Source organism: Natator depressus, chromosome 16 (assembly GCF_965152275.1).
Source record: "Natator depressus isolate rNatDep1 chromosome 16, rNatDep2.hap1, whole genome shotgun sequence".
NCBI lineage: Eukaryota > Metazoa > Chordata > Testudines > Cheloniidae > Natator > Natator depressus.
In genome coordinates, this window is record NC_134249.1 from 732,010 (window position 1) to 745,614 (window position 13,605).

The following is a 13,605-nucleotide window of genomic DNA, read 5'->3' on the forward strand; positions in this document are numbered from 1 at the left end:
GGTGCATTGGATTCTTCCATCCTAAGTGCAGGACCCTGCACTTATCCTTATTGAACCTCATCAGATTTCTTTTGGCCCAATCCTCCAATTTGTCTAGGTCCTTCTGTATCCTATCCCTCCCCTCCAGCGTATCTACCACTCCTCCCAGTTTAGTATCATCTGCAAATTTGCTGAGAGTGCAATCCACACCATCCTCCAGATCATTTATGAAGATATTGAACAAAACCGGCCCCAGGACCGACCCCTGGGGCACTCCACTTGACACCGGCTGCCAACTAGACATGGAGCCATTTATCACTACCCGTTCAGCCCGACAATCTAGCCAGCTTTCTACCCACCTTATAGTGCATTCATCCAGCCCATACTTCTTTAACTTGCTGACAAGAATACTGTGGGAGACCGTGTCAAAAGCTTTGCTAAAGTCAAGAAACAATACATCCACTGCTTTCCCTTAATCCACAGAACCAGTAATCTCATCATAAAAGGCGATTAGATTAGTCAGGCATGACCTTCCCTTGGTGAATCCATGCTGACTGTTCCTGATCACTTTCCTCTCATGTAAGTGCTTCAGGATTGATTCTTTGAGGACCTGCTCCATGATTTTTCCAGGGACTGAGGTGAGGCTGACCGGCCTGTAGTTCCCAGGATCCTCCTTCTTCCCTTTTTTAAAGATTGGCACTACATTAGCCTTTTTCCAGTCATCCGGGACTTCCCCCGTTCGCCACGAGTTTTCAAAGATAATGGCCAAGGGCTCTGCAATCACAGCCGCCAATTCCTTCAGCACTCTCGGATGTAACTCGTCCGGCCCCATGGACTTGTGCACGTCCAGCTTTTCTAAATAGTCCCTAACCACCTCTATCTCCACAGAGGGCTGGCCATCTCTTCCCCATTCTGTGATGCCCAGCGCAGCAGTCTGGGAGCTGACCTTGTTAGTGAAAACAGAGGCAAAAAAAGCATTGAGTACATCCAGAGCTACAGGTCCTCCCCTCACCCTGGAACTGACTCAATCCATTGAGTATTAGATGCTCAGTACTGTGACATATAATAATGGTAAGGGACTCACTTATTACAGAATCAGTTTTATTCATCATTACTAAAGACATCTTGGAAAAGATTGAAAAGCCCAGATTTGGAGCTAGTCTCCTTTCAGACATAGCAAGGCAACAAAAATGATACAAGGTTTAAAAAAGCCTGATCTCTGAGGAATGGTTAAAAAAATGAGGCACACTGAGGCCTTGTCTACACTAAAAAATTGTTGTTGGATGTACAAAGTTCCACGGAGCTGCCAGTGCCAGGGAACCCAGAGATCCCGGTGATATTTGGATGACAGCTTCAGGAAATAAGGCAGAAAGTGGCCCAGGGAGGCGGAGTGAGTGGTGTCTCGCACCCGTGTAAGGGCAGCATGTCGTGGTAGGATCTCGGCTGGCTGGGTGGCAAATGCCCTTAACTTGAGCGGGCCTTGGGCTGGGACCGGTGGAGTTAGCTGGGCCCTTCCAAAGTGGCCCCTGGATCTGGCAATTAGGCCTTGCAACCCTGAACCAAAGGGTGGCCATATTGACACTGGCCCTTAGGTCATTCATCCCTGTACTTCACGGTGCCATATTGACTCAAGCCGTTAGACCACGCAATCCTGAACCCAAGGACAGCCATGCTGACTCTGGACTTAGTGCGCCTACATCTTGAGTTCAAGAACAGCCTAACCTTTCCAGTGATATCTCACATGACCCATCTTGCATAAAACACATGTTAGTAATGCCATATGTATATCATAACAATGTCTCTCTGAAGAATATGGGGCATAGGGTCACAGCACCTCTGGCAGGGCAGCTGCTAGCAGGGACCAGGGGAAGCTAGAGAGAGCTCCTGGCTGGTTGCTGGGACTTGCAGGCTTGAGACCCTGAGAAGAGGGCGAACAACGTGCTGGGACTGCGGGAGAGCAGCCCCGGGAATTGAAGCAGCACTGGTGGAGGCAGTTAAGGAGAGGAAGCAGAAGCTGTTTCTACAGGATCCCTGGGCTGGAACCCAAGTACTGTGGGCCTGGTTCCCTGCCACTCACCACTGGGGACATGGCTGGATTTGGAGATACCCACCCCCTGCCCCATCACCCTGGAAGGAAGGAGCACAGATCATGGCACGGCCGGATGGCCGAGTCATAAAGAGGATGCCGCTGTACTTGGACTGAGGTGGGTCTGCAAGCGGTGACAACGATGGACAAGCACCACCAGGAGAGGGAACTCTGGCTGAGTGAGCTAATCTCTGAGACAAACAGCGGGAGGCGCCACGCTGGTGAGTGAACCCCCTTACAGGGCCTGAGTGCACGCCCTCCTCTTCCTGGGGTCTGGCCAATCTCTGCCAAGCGAGGCTGAGCTGCTCTGTGAGCCCGTCCAGAGATCTGATACTACCCAGATACATGAGTGTCCTCAGGGCAACACGGTTGCAACAGTGAGTAGCAGCACGCTGCAGCACACACCACACTTGCTGGCTCAACCATGTGCATGCTGGGGTGGCCACCTCCCCATTGATGAGACTTGGTACCACCATCTTCCTGGAGCTGCAGCCTGCCCTGCTGCCATCCCTGCCTGTGTTGCTCTTGTCTTCTCTAGCAGTTGGCTGGGAGGTGCGCATTGGCCCCATGCCATGTAGCCATGTTGTCTCGAAGGGCAAGACACCCTTTATTCCATAACATAATTAAGGAAAATGTTTCTCAATGAACTCTCAGTAAAAGGTCAGAAACAGCCAGTGTCCGCATCATGCTAAGGGCATTGGTATTTTCTTTAAATTTGCCAGACCAACCTAACTAACATCTAACACACATTTGAACCTCTTCTTTTCACACCATTGCTCATCCTCAGGCTCTGCTTTGTCTCCGGACAGATCCATTCTCTTTCAGAACGGCCTTGCTCTTTCCATCTGTTTTGTTCATTGACACGTTGGAGTAAACACTCCCCTTCACTCTGTTCTCAGACAAACACTAGTATTAACTGTTTGCTACTGATGGGTTTAGAAAGCATTTGTCGAGTGGAAGATGACATTTGTGGGGGATTCTTCCCAAGATCCAGTACTTTGTGTTCCAACATCTCCCAGCTTCCTTGGTGAAAATAAGACCAAGGTTTCCTTGCAATATAGAAGAAGAAAGCAGCTTTTCACCCCAGATGGGACTTGAACCCACAATCTCTGGCTTAGGAAGCCAATGCCTTATCCATTAGGCCACTGGGGCTCTGCTGCATAAGTGAAGGAGGGATGGAAATTCCCTCTCATAATTGCACATTCCTCACATTCACTTGGAACCAAATACTCCCTTTATGCACTTTACAGAACTGTCTGCATCCCCTGGCAGCGAAGCAATGGGGCAGGTCACTGACAGAGCTGAGCACCACCTTTCTGCCAGCCATCTTTAGAGAAGAATCCCACCCTAGAGTCACACCTCCCTCCTCCAGCACCTCCATGTCCGTGGCTCTGAGTGCCAGTAGGATGATTAGTGGGCGAATCTGGGGCTGGAAGGGGGGTCAGGTCAGCCTGTAAGGAATAACCAGGAGGGGCAGACCCAGGGGGAGGCTGTGGGATGCTGTACAATTGGATCAAGTGACATCTGGCCGAGTTCCAGGAGATGAAGCTGCAGGTGGACGATTTGAGCAGGATCACCAAGTGAGGGGAGGGGCGGCCTCCCCTGACATTTTTGCGGCCTGCAGGGAATGGAGACAAAGCAGGGGGATGCAGGGACTCAGGGCAGGACCCGCAGATCCAGTAGTGCAGGGCTACAGTTGATGGAGGAGAGAGAGTCCTGCAAGAGGAAGCAGCCAGAGGGAAGCAATAAGTGCAGAGTGCTAGCCAGCCAGCTGAGAGTCACAGGGGTCCAGAAATGGAAATGCTAGCAGGTCCCATGGTGTAATGGTCAGCCCGCAAAACTCTGAATCCTGCGATCTGAGTTGAAATCTCAGTGGGACCTCCTGAGGCTATGCTGGTTTGCTGCAAAGCCTTTGACTTTAGGGTGCTTGGTTTCCGTGTCTCTGGGTGAACCAGAGTGAATTTTTTCCCTCTTCCTGGGCGACTGATGCCCACTGGAGATAGGTCTTTGGTCCAGCTGGTTCAATGGTCTGGCCACAATAGGTTGGGGCCCTGGAACTTAACAGTCTGGCTAGAGACACCTGAACACTGTGTTTCTCGCTGCTTCACCTGACGCTCACAAGTTTGGTCCTCCTACTGGCAGTTGCCACCTCTTCCTCTTACCCACATGGCACTTGAATAAAGGAGTGCCAGGGACAGGCTTCATAGTTAGGGCTAGGCAGGAGGGAGGAAGAGTCCCAGGCTGGAGCCCAGCGCACCTCTCCTCCTCTGGGCACCTAGAACAGAGGCGGCCGGTGCTGACAGCTCCCAGGGAAGGCTTAAAAGGCACAGAGCAACCGTGGGTGGGGCAAGAGGAGAGGAGGAACATGCCTATGTGTGGCCAGCAGACAGCCACAGAGACAGACAGACAGCCTGCTCCCTGCTCCCTGGCATGACGAACCCCCACTGAAGGCCACCCACAGTCCAGCATTCTCTCTGCGGCCAGCATCACAAGGTGGTAGGAAAGCACGGCCAGCCCCGCAGTGAGGCCTCTGATAGTTCCCACTCAAGTGGTCTTTTTGGCGGTGGTGCAGGAGATATTTTCCCAAGATTCTTTTCCCCAGCTTCTGAGAAGCACCCAGGGCTTGCTCTTGTGGTGGACGGGTGAATAAATTTAGGCGGCCTGGCTAGTTCAGCTGGCTGCACATAGAATCACAGAATCACAGAATATCAGGGTTGGAAGGGACCTCAGGAGGTCATCTAGTCCAACCCCCAACTAAATCATCCCAGCCAGGGCTTTGTCAAGCCTGACCTTAAAAACCTCTAAGGAAGGAGATTCCACCACCTCCCTAGTTAACGCATTCCAGTGTTTCACCACCCTCCTAGTGAAAAAGATTTTCCTAATATCCAACCTAAACCTCCCCTACTGCACTTGACACCATTACTCCTTGTTCTGTCATCCGCTACCACTGGGAAAAGTCTAGATCCATCCTCTTTGGAACCCCCTTTCAGGTAGTTGAAAGCAGCTATCAAATCCCCCCTCATTCTTCTCTTCCGCAGACTAAACAATCCCAGTTCCCTCAGCCTCTCCTCATAAGTCATGTGTTCCAGTCCCCTCATCATTTTTGTTGCCCTCCGCTGGACTCCTTCCAATTTTTCCACATCCTTCTTGTAGTGTGGGGCCCAAAACTGGACACAGTACTCCAGATGAGGCCTCACCAATGTCAAATAGAGGGGAACGATCACGTCCCTCGATCTGCTGGCAATGCCCCTACTTATACATCCCAAAATGCCATTGGCCTTCTTGGCAAGAAGGGCACACCGTTGACTCATATCCAGCTTCTCGTCCACTGTAACCCCTAGGTCCTTGTCTGCAGAACTGCTGCCGAGCCATTCGGTCCCTAGTCTGTAGCGGTGCATGGGATTCTTCCGTCCTAAGTGCAGGACTCTGCACTTGTCCTTGTTGAACCTCATCAGATTTCTTTTGGCCCAATCCTCCAATTTGTCTAGGGCCCTCTGTATCCTACCCCACCCTCCAGCGTATCTACCTCTCCTCCCAGTTTAGTGTCATATGCAAACTTGCTGAGGGTGCAATCCACACAATCCTCCAGATCATTTATCAAGATATTGAAAAAATTGGCCCCAGGACAGACCCTTGGGGCACTCCACTTGATACCGGCTGCCAACTAGACATGGAGCCATTGATCACTATCTGTTGCGCCCGACAATCTAGCCAACTTTCTATCCACCTTATCGTCCATTCATCCAGCCCATACTTCTTTAACTTGCTGGCAAGAATACTGTGGGAGACCGTGTCAAATGCTTTGCTAAAGTCAAGGAACAACACGTCCACTGCTTTCCCCTCATCCACAGAGCCAGTTATCTCGTCATAGAAGGCAATTAGATGAGTCAGGCATGACTTGCCCTTGGTGAAGCCATGCTGACTGTTCTTGATCACTTTCCTCTCATCTAAGTGCTTTAGAATTGATTCCTTGAGGACCTGCTCCATGATTTTTCCAGGTACTGAGGTGAGGCTAACTGGCCTGTGGTTCCCAGGATCCTCCTTCTTCCCTTTTTTAAAGATGGGCACTCCATTCAGCTTTTTTTAGTTGTCTGGGACTTTCCCAGATCACCATGAGTTTTCAAATATAATGGCCAATGACTCTGCAATCATATCCACCAACTCCTTTTGCACTCTCGGATGCAGCACATCCGGCCCCATGGACTTGTGCTCATCCAGCTTTTCTAAATAGTCCCGAACCACTTCTTTCTTCACAGAGGGCTGGTCACCTCCTCCCCATGCTGTGCTGCCCAGTGCAGTAGTCTGGGAGCTGACCTTGTTCGTGAAGACAGAGGCAAAAAAAGCATTGAGTACATGAGCTTTTTCCACATCCTCTGTCACTAGGTTGCCTCCCTCATTCAGTAAGGGGCCCACACTTTCCTTGACTTCCTTCTTGTTGCTAACATACCTGAAGAAACCCTTCTTGTTACTCTTAACATCTCTTGCTAGCTGCACCTCCAGGTGTGATTTGGCCTTCCTGATTTCACTCCTGCATGCCCGAGCAATATCTTTATACTCTTCCCCAGTCATTTGTCCAATCTTTCACTTCTTATAAGCTTCTTTTTTGAGTTTAAGATCAGCAAGGATTTCACTGTTAAGCCAAGCTGGTCACCTGCCATACTTACTATTCTTTCTGCACATCGGGATGATTTGTCCCTCTATCCTCAATAGGGATTCTTTGAAATACAGAAAGCTCTCCTGGACTCCTTTCCCCCTCATGTTATTCTCCCAGGGGATCCTGCCCATCAGTTCCCTGAGGGAGTCAAAGTCTGCTTTTCTGAAGTCCAGGGTCCGTATTCTGCTGCTCTCCTTTCTTCCCTGTGTCAGGATCCTGAACTCGACCATCTCATGGTCACTGCCTCCCAGGTTCCCATCCACTTTTGCTTCCCCTACTAATTCTTCCCGCTTTGTGAGCCGCAGGTCAAGAAGAGCTCTGCCCCTAGTTGGTTCCTCCAGCACTTGCATCAGGAAATTGTCCCCTACACTTTCCAAAAACTTCCTGGATTGTCTGTGCACCGCTGTCTTGCTCTCCCAGCAGATATCAGGGTGATTGAAGTCTCCCATGAGAACCAGGGCCTGCGATCTAGTAACTTCCGTGAGTTGCCGGAAGAAAGCCTCATCCACCTCATGCCCCTGGTCCGGTGGTCTATAGCAGACTCCCTCCATGACATCACCCTTGTTGCTCACACTTCTAAACTTAATCCAGAGACTCTCAGGTTTTTCTGCAGTTTCATACTTGAGCTCTGAGCAGTCATACTGCTCTCTTACATACAATGCAACTTCCCCACCTTTTCTGCCCTGCCTGTCCTTCCTCAACAGTTTATATCCATCCATGACAGTACTCCAGTCATGTGAGTTATCCCACCAAGTTTCTGTTATTCCAATCACATCCTAATTCCTTGACTGTGCCAGGACTTCCAGTTCTCCCTGCTTCTTTCCCATTCTTCTTGCATTTGTGTATAGGCACTTGAGATAACTCCCTGATCGTCCCTCTTTCTCAGTATGAGGAAGGAGTCTTCCCCTCTCATGCGCTCCTGCTCGTGCTTCCTCCCGGTATCCCACTTCCCCTCTTACCTCAGGGCTTTGGTCTCCTTCCCCTGGTGAACCTAGTTTAAAGCCCTCCTCACTAGGTTACCCAGCCTGCTTGCGAAGATGCTCTTCCCTCATCTGGCTCTTAATCTGAAGGCTGAAGTTACAATTCCCTGTTCGGGTGCTTGGGGCTCCTCTTCAACAGTACAGCACACAATCCGCTTAAGCCCCCACCCAGTAATCTGGGGAAACTAACCAGGGCCACTGGGTGCCTCTAAGAAGCCATACTTTCCCCACTCACCAGCACTGAGTGGAGAAAAGAAACTTTAACAAAAAGGAGGAAAATCACCTTGTCTTAACTTTGGAGAACACCACAATCAGGATTCATAACACGACACTATGAGCAAAAGACCCGCCCACAGTACGCTGGGCGGTGTCCTTTTGCCTCGGGCTCTGAAATCCAGAGACCAAAAGCTCTTTGGAAGTGCCCCTCCCTTCACTGCACCTCACTCCCAGCTGCTGTCCTGGGTCAATGAAAACCCAGAGATCACCTCTCACCTCCTGGGGGGAAAGCCCCTTTCTCCCTCCCCTGTCTGCCCACATTGCCAGTCACTTGCCGTTCCACCCTGTCACTGCTCTGCTGGCCACCCTCTCTCCTCTGGGATGTCTTGCGGTCCCACTAAGAGCGGTGCCGGCTCCCTAAAAGTAGCGGCCACCAGAGCCCGAACAGTAGCCCCATCCCTTCCTCTTGAGGCCACGCACCTGCATCACCCCTTCTCCCCAAGGCCCCACTCCTGCGCTGACTCTTCCCCCCAAGACCCCGCCTCCCAATCACTGCTCTCCGTCCCCTCCCCACCCTCCCTCGCCCTTACGGTCATTACAAAGTGGTAAGGCAGAGCCCTCCCATTTCTAAAAGTCTTGGGGCATTGTGCCCCCTGTTCACACACCCCTGGGTCCCGGCACTTCACACAGCTCTCACTGATCTCAGCTGTTAGCGAGGGAGCCTCACGTCTCACGCAGACGCGGCAGTTTCCTGCCTGAGAGACTCTGTCCCAAAGCAGGACTAACGCTTAGACCTGGTTCTCGGGGATTTCAGATCTGTTGATCTGCAGCAAGACTCTCCATTGAGTCTCAGTCAGCTCTGGTATCGCACAGAGAAGAACAAGAGGGTCAAATGGTGCTGGGAACCCTTCAGAAGAACCCACCCCACCAAGGACCAACACTTGTCTCCTCCCACAATTGGTTAGCATGCAGTACTTATAGGGCAGTGCTGAGAGGAGCTATGCTGAGGTTGTGAGTTCAAGCCTCACCTGGAGCACTGGTTTTCTTTAACCAAATGGCTTCACCCACTTGTTTGCTTGGCCCTGTGGAGGGTAGAATGCCAGCCCAGGGGACACTGAGGATGGGGGAGGACTCAAAAATGCCCCCTTCAATTATTCCCTCCTCTCCAGAGTGCAGGTCAGAATCTACAATCCTTTTTCCCCCACCAGCCGCTGTGCCAGGGTCCCTCAAGCAGAGCCTCGAGTCCTTCGGATCCTTGACACCTGGGGAGGGAGAGGAGCAAGGTAGCCATTTTGTTAGAGGGCTTTCTCTTCCCCTGCCCTCTTCCCCAGTTCTTGTCATGCAAACAGCAAAAGACCAGAAGTCTGAAGTGCAGACAATGTGATGTTTCCTGGGGTTAGTTTCCAAGGAAGCATATTCTGAAGCCCTTCACACCACTGGGGCTTATCTCTATACACCGATAGACTCTGTTCCCCAGTGTTCCCTTCCCAGCTCCAACACTGCAAAGTGTTTACCCCGTGTCCCCCTTCCCGGCTCCGACGCTGCAGAGCCTTGCCTGTGTCTCTGTTCCCCGTTCCCATTCCCCCACTTCGCAAACATGATTCCAATTTCCACTTCCCCTTCCTGTTTGACTCCAGATTATATGGTAATATTCTCAGCTATACCTTAACCAATAATTTTACTGAAATGTAATTACACAATCCTAATATATTGTAACATAATTCTCTAACCAATTATATCCCACTACACTAATGAACTTACACATAGCAAAATTAATTATACAGCAGTCAGAAACTATTAGAGAACCAGACAGATTGACAACAGAAAAGTGGGGGCCGTAAAGTTAAAACATATTGAAATGAGGGTTTCACAACCACAACCATTGAGAAGGGATTTCATAGAATCATAGAATGTCAGGGTTGGAAGGGACCTCAGGAGGTCATCTAGTCCAACCCCCTGCTCAAAGCAGGACCAATCCCCAATTAAATCATCCCAGCCAGGGCTTTGTCAAGCCTGACCTTAAAAACTTCTAAGGAAGGAGATTCTACCCCCTCCCTAGGTAACACATTCCAGTGTTTCACCACCCTCCTAGTGAAAATTTTTTTCCTAATATCCAACCTAAACCTCCCCCACTGCAACTTGAGACCATTACTCCTTGTCCTGTCCTCTTCTACCACTGAGAATAGTCTAGAAACATCCTCTCTGGAACCACCTTTCAGGTAGGTGAAAGCAGCTATCAAATCCCCCCTCATTCTTCTCTTCTGCAGACTAAACAATCCCAGTTCCCTCAGCCTCTCCTCAGAAGTCATGTGTTCCAGTCCCCTAATCATTTTTGTTGCCCTTCGCTGGACTCTCTCCAATTTATCCACATCCTTCTTGTAGTGTGGGGCCCAAAACTGGACACAGTACTCCAGATGAGGCCTCACCAATGTCGAATAGAGGGGAACGATCATGTCTCTCGATCTGCTGGCTATGCCCCTACTTATACATCCCAAAATGCCATTGGCCTTCTTGGCAAGAAGGGCACACTGTTGACTCATATCCAGCTTCTCGTCCACTGTCACCCCTAGGTCCTTTTCCGCAGAACTGCTGCCTAGCCATTCGGTCCCTAGTCTGTAGCGGTGCCTTGGGTTCTTCCGTCCTAAGTGCAGGACCCTGCACTTGTCCTTGTTGAACCTCATCAGATTTCTTTTGGCTCAATCCTCCAATTTGTCTAGGGCCCTCTGTATCCTATCCCTGCCCTCCAGTGTATCTACCACTCCTCCTAGTTTAGTATCATCCACAAATTTGCTGAGAGTGCAATCCACACAATCCTCCAGATCATTTATGAAGATATTGAACAAAACCGGCCCCAGGACCGACCCCTGGGGCACTCCACTTGACACCGGCTGCCAACTAGACATGGAGCCATTGATCACTACCCGTTGAGCCCGACAATCTAGCCAACTTTCTACCCACCTTATAGTGCATTCATCCAGCCCATACTTCTTTAACTTGCTGACAAGAATACTGTGAGAGACCGTGTCAAAAGCTTGGCTAAAGTCAAGAAACAATACATCCACTGCTTTCCCTTCATCCACAGAACCAGTAATCTCATCATAAAAGGCGATTAGATTAGTCAGGCATGACCTTCCCTTTGTGAATCCATGCTGACTGTTCCTGATCACTTTCCTCTTGTGTAAGTGCTTCAGGATTGATTCCTTGAGGACCTGTTCCATGATTTTTCCGGGGACTGAGGTGAGGCTGACTGGCCTGTAGTTCCCAGGATCCTCCTTCTTCCCTTTTTTAAAGATTGGCACTACAGGAGCCTTTTTCCAGTCATCCGGGACTTCCCCCGTTCGCCACGAGTTTTCAAAGATAATGGCCAATGGCTCTGCAATCACAGCCGCCAATTCCTTTAGCACTCTCGGATGCAAGGAGTCCGGCCCCATGAACTTGTGCACGTCCAGCTTTTCTAAATAGTCCCTAACCACCTCTTTCTTCACAGAGGGCTGGCCATCTACTCCCCATGCTGTGATGCCCAGAGCAGCAGTCTGGGAGCTGACCTTGTTAGTGAAGACAGAGGCAAAAAAAGCATTGAGTACATTAGCTTTTTCCACATCCTCTGTCTCTAGGTTGCCTCCCTCATTCAGTAAGGGGCCCACACTTTCCTTGGCTTTCTTCTTGTTGCCAACATACCTGAAGAAACCCTTCTTGTTACTCTTGACATCTCTTGCTAGCTGCAGCTCCAGGTGCGATTTGGCCTTCCTGATTTCATTCCTACATGCCCGAACAATATTTTTATACTCTTCCCTGGTCGTATGTCCAACCTTCCACTTCTTGTAAGCTTCTTTTTTATGTTTAAGATCCGCTAGGATTTCACTAAGATTTCTTGCCAGACAGGAGGCTCTCTTAAGATCTGTTTCTGTATCTGGTGGTGATGGGCACTATCAGGACAGGATCGTCTTCCTAACCGACCAATACCACCGTATTTCAGTGGGACGGGTTGGGGATGTGAGGATGTGACCGTTCGCTTCCCAGTTTATGGCTGCCCCTGCAGCTTAGCCAAAGGCCTTAGCCTAAGAACCCAGCCTCAGACTCTCCTGGGGAGAGAAGGCCCGCACACAGGCAGACTGTGATTTTGATTCTTTGTTTTGTACCCCGTAACTAGCTAAGTGATGAAAACACACAGTAAAAATACACTGTGATAAAAAAAAGCCTGTACTGTTAAAGCATAGGCTTTACAGGCAGGCCTGAATATCTCTATTCTAACAAGGATCTTTGGGAAATTAGCCTTTGCTGACAAGGTTTGTCTCTGTTCCTATTTCACCTTCCGGTGTCATGCAGAGGGATCTTTGGCATATTTTTGCGAGCTTAATAACTATCTCCGAAACTTTATTTACTCAAACTTCAAAATTGGTGTCACCTGATTTTTGCATCGCCCTGTGAAAAAACAGCGGACACGTGGGGCTTTCTACAGGGCGTCATGATGCTAAAGTTGGGGAATTCAATCTCTGTACTTGTGTGTGGGGGGGTTGCTTCTCCACAGCTGACTCAGAGCTTCCAGCCTCAGGCTGCCCCTGCCTCACTGCCAGGCACACCGGGCTGTTAGCTGCACCCACTGTCCTTGCCAGGGGTCCCTGCTGAACCCGGCGGGTGACTCTGCAGGTGGAGAAGGTGCTGTGTAGCGATGTAGAGCAGGTGCAGGAAGGAGCCGGGGTCACTATTCAAATTCTGAATTGCACAATTTTCCAAAGTTGGGAATGTCCAGAACCAATTCTAAGGGGAAGGCGAATGCAGAGCAGTTACACTGGAGGGGCCCAGACCTGCAGTGGGGGCACAGTGGAAATTAATAATGGGAAGATCATTTGTTAAATTAGTCGTCACTGACAAGATTTGTCTCTGTTCTTATCTCACGTTATGGTGTTATTTAGAGGAATCGGTACATATTTTTACTGTAGTAATTAAACCCTTAACTTTATTTAATCAAGCCAAAAACTTTGCATCACTTATTTTTTCTCTGTCCTAGCAGGAATGAATTGAATTTTGTGACATTCTGGAAAGTGCAGAGAGATTAACTGTGGGGAATTCAGTCTCTGTGTTTGTGAGCTGATGTTTTCCTCCCACAGGTCAGTGCTTGCATGGAAATCCTAAGAGGGATCTAAGGGCTGGTGTACGCTGGACACTTAACTGGCAGAGCTACGTGTTTCAGGGTGTGAAAAATCCACACCCCCAAACCAATATAGTTAGGCTGAGCTAAGCCCTGGTTAGATAGCGCTAAATAGAAGGAAAAAATGTTCCGTCAGTGTAACTATTATAGCCGTGGGAAAACCCCTCCACTCGCTGTAGCAACTGTCTACTCCAAAGTGCTATCGCAGTGTCACAGCAGTGTTTTAAGTGTAGACAACCTCAGAGTGAGACCAGATCTGGCTCCAGTTCACACGCTGCAGCACTAAGATTGCAGTAGTCATAACATTCTTGTGCTTCTATCATTGGCAGGATTTGAACCTGTGGGGGGTGACCCCAATGGAATTCAAGTCCATCGCCTTAACCACTCAGCCACAACTCCGTGATGGACGGCTATTTCACTACACTGTGATTCAGTTCTCACAGAATTGTCACTTCAAATTGCTCAGATCCACTTCCCCGGCACACTCAAGGCTGTGCATTAGTGTAAGTGTGTCCATGGCTGAACAGCAAGAATTCCTGCC

At 49.8% G+C, this 13,605-nt stretch overlaps 1 long non-coding RNA gene and 2 other non-coding genes across 3 annotated transcripts in view; all 3 read right to left on the reverse strand.

Moving 5' to 3' along the window:
* Positions 1-13,605, reverse strand: part of LOC141999978 (uncharacterized) — a 695,529-nt gene that overhangs the window by 668,890 nt on the left and 13,034 nt on the right. The gene's annotated exons all lie outside the window — the stretch shown is intronic.
* TRNAR-CCU (transfer RNA arginine (anticodon CCU)) lies at positions 3,145-3,217 on the reverse strand. The gene has a single exon. It is a non-coding gene; the product is annotated as a tRNA-Arg (tRNA).
* TRNAS-UGA (transfer RNA serine (anticodon UGA)) lies at positions 13,382-13,468 on the reverse strand. The gene has a single exon. It is a non-coding gene; the product is annotated as a tRNA-Ser (tRNA).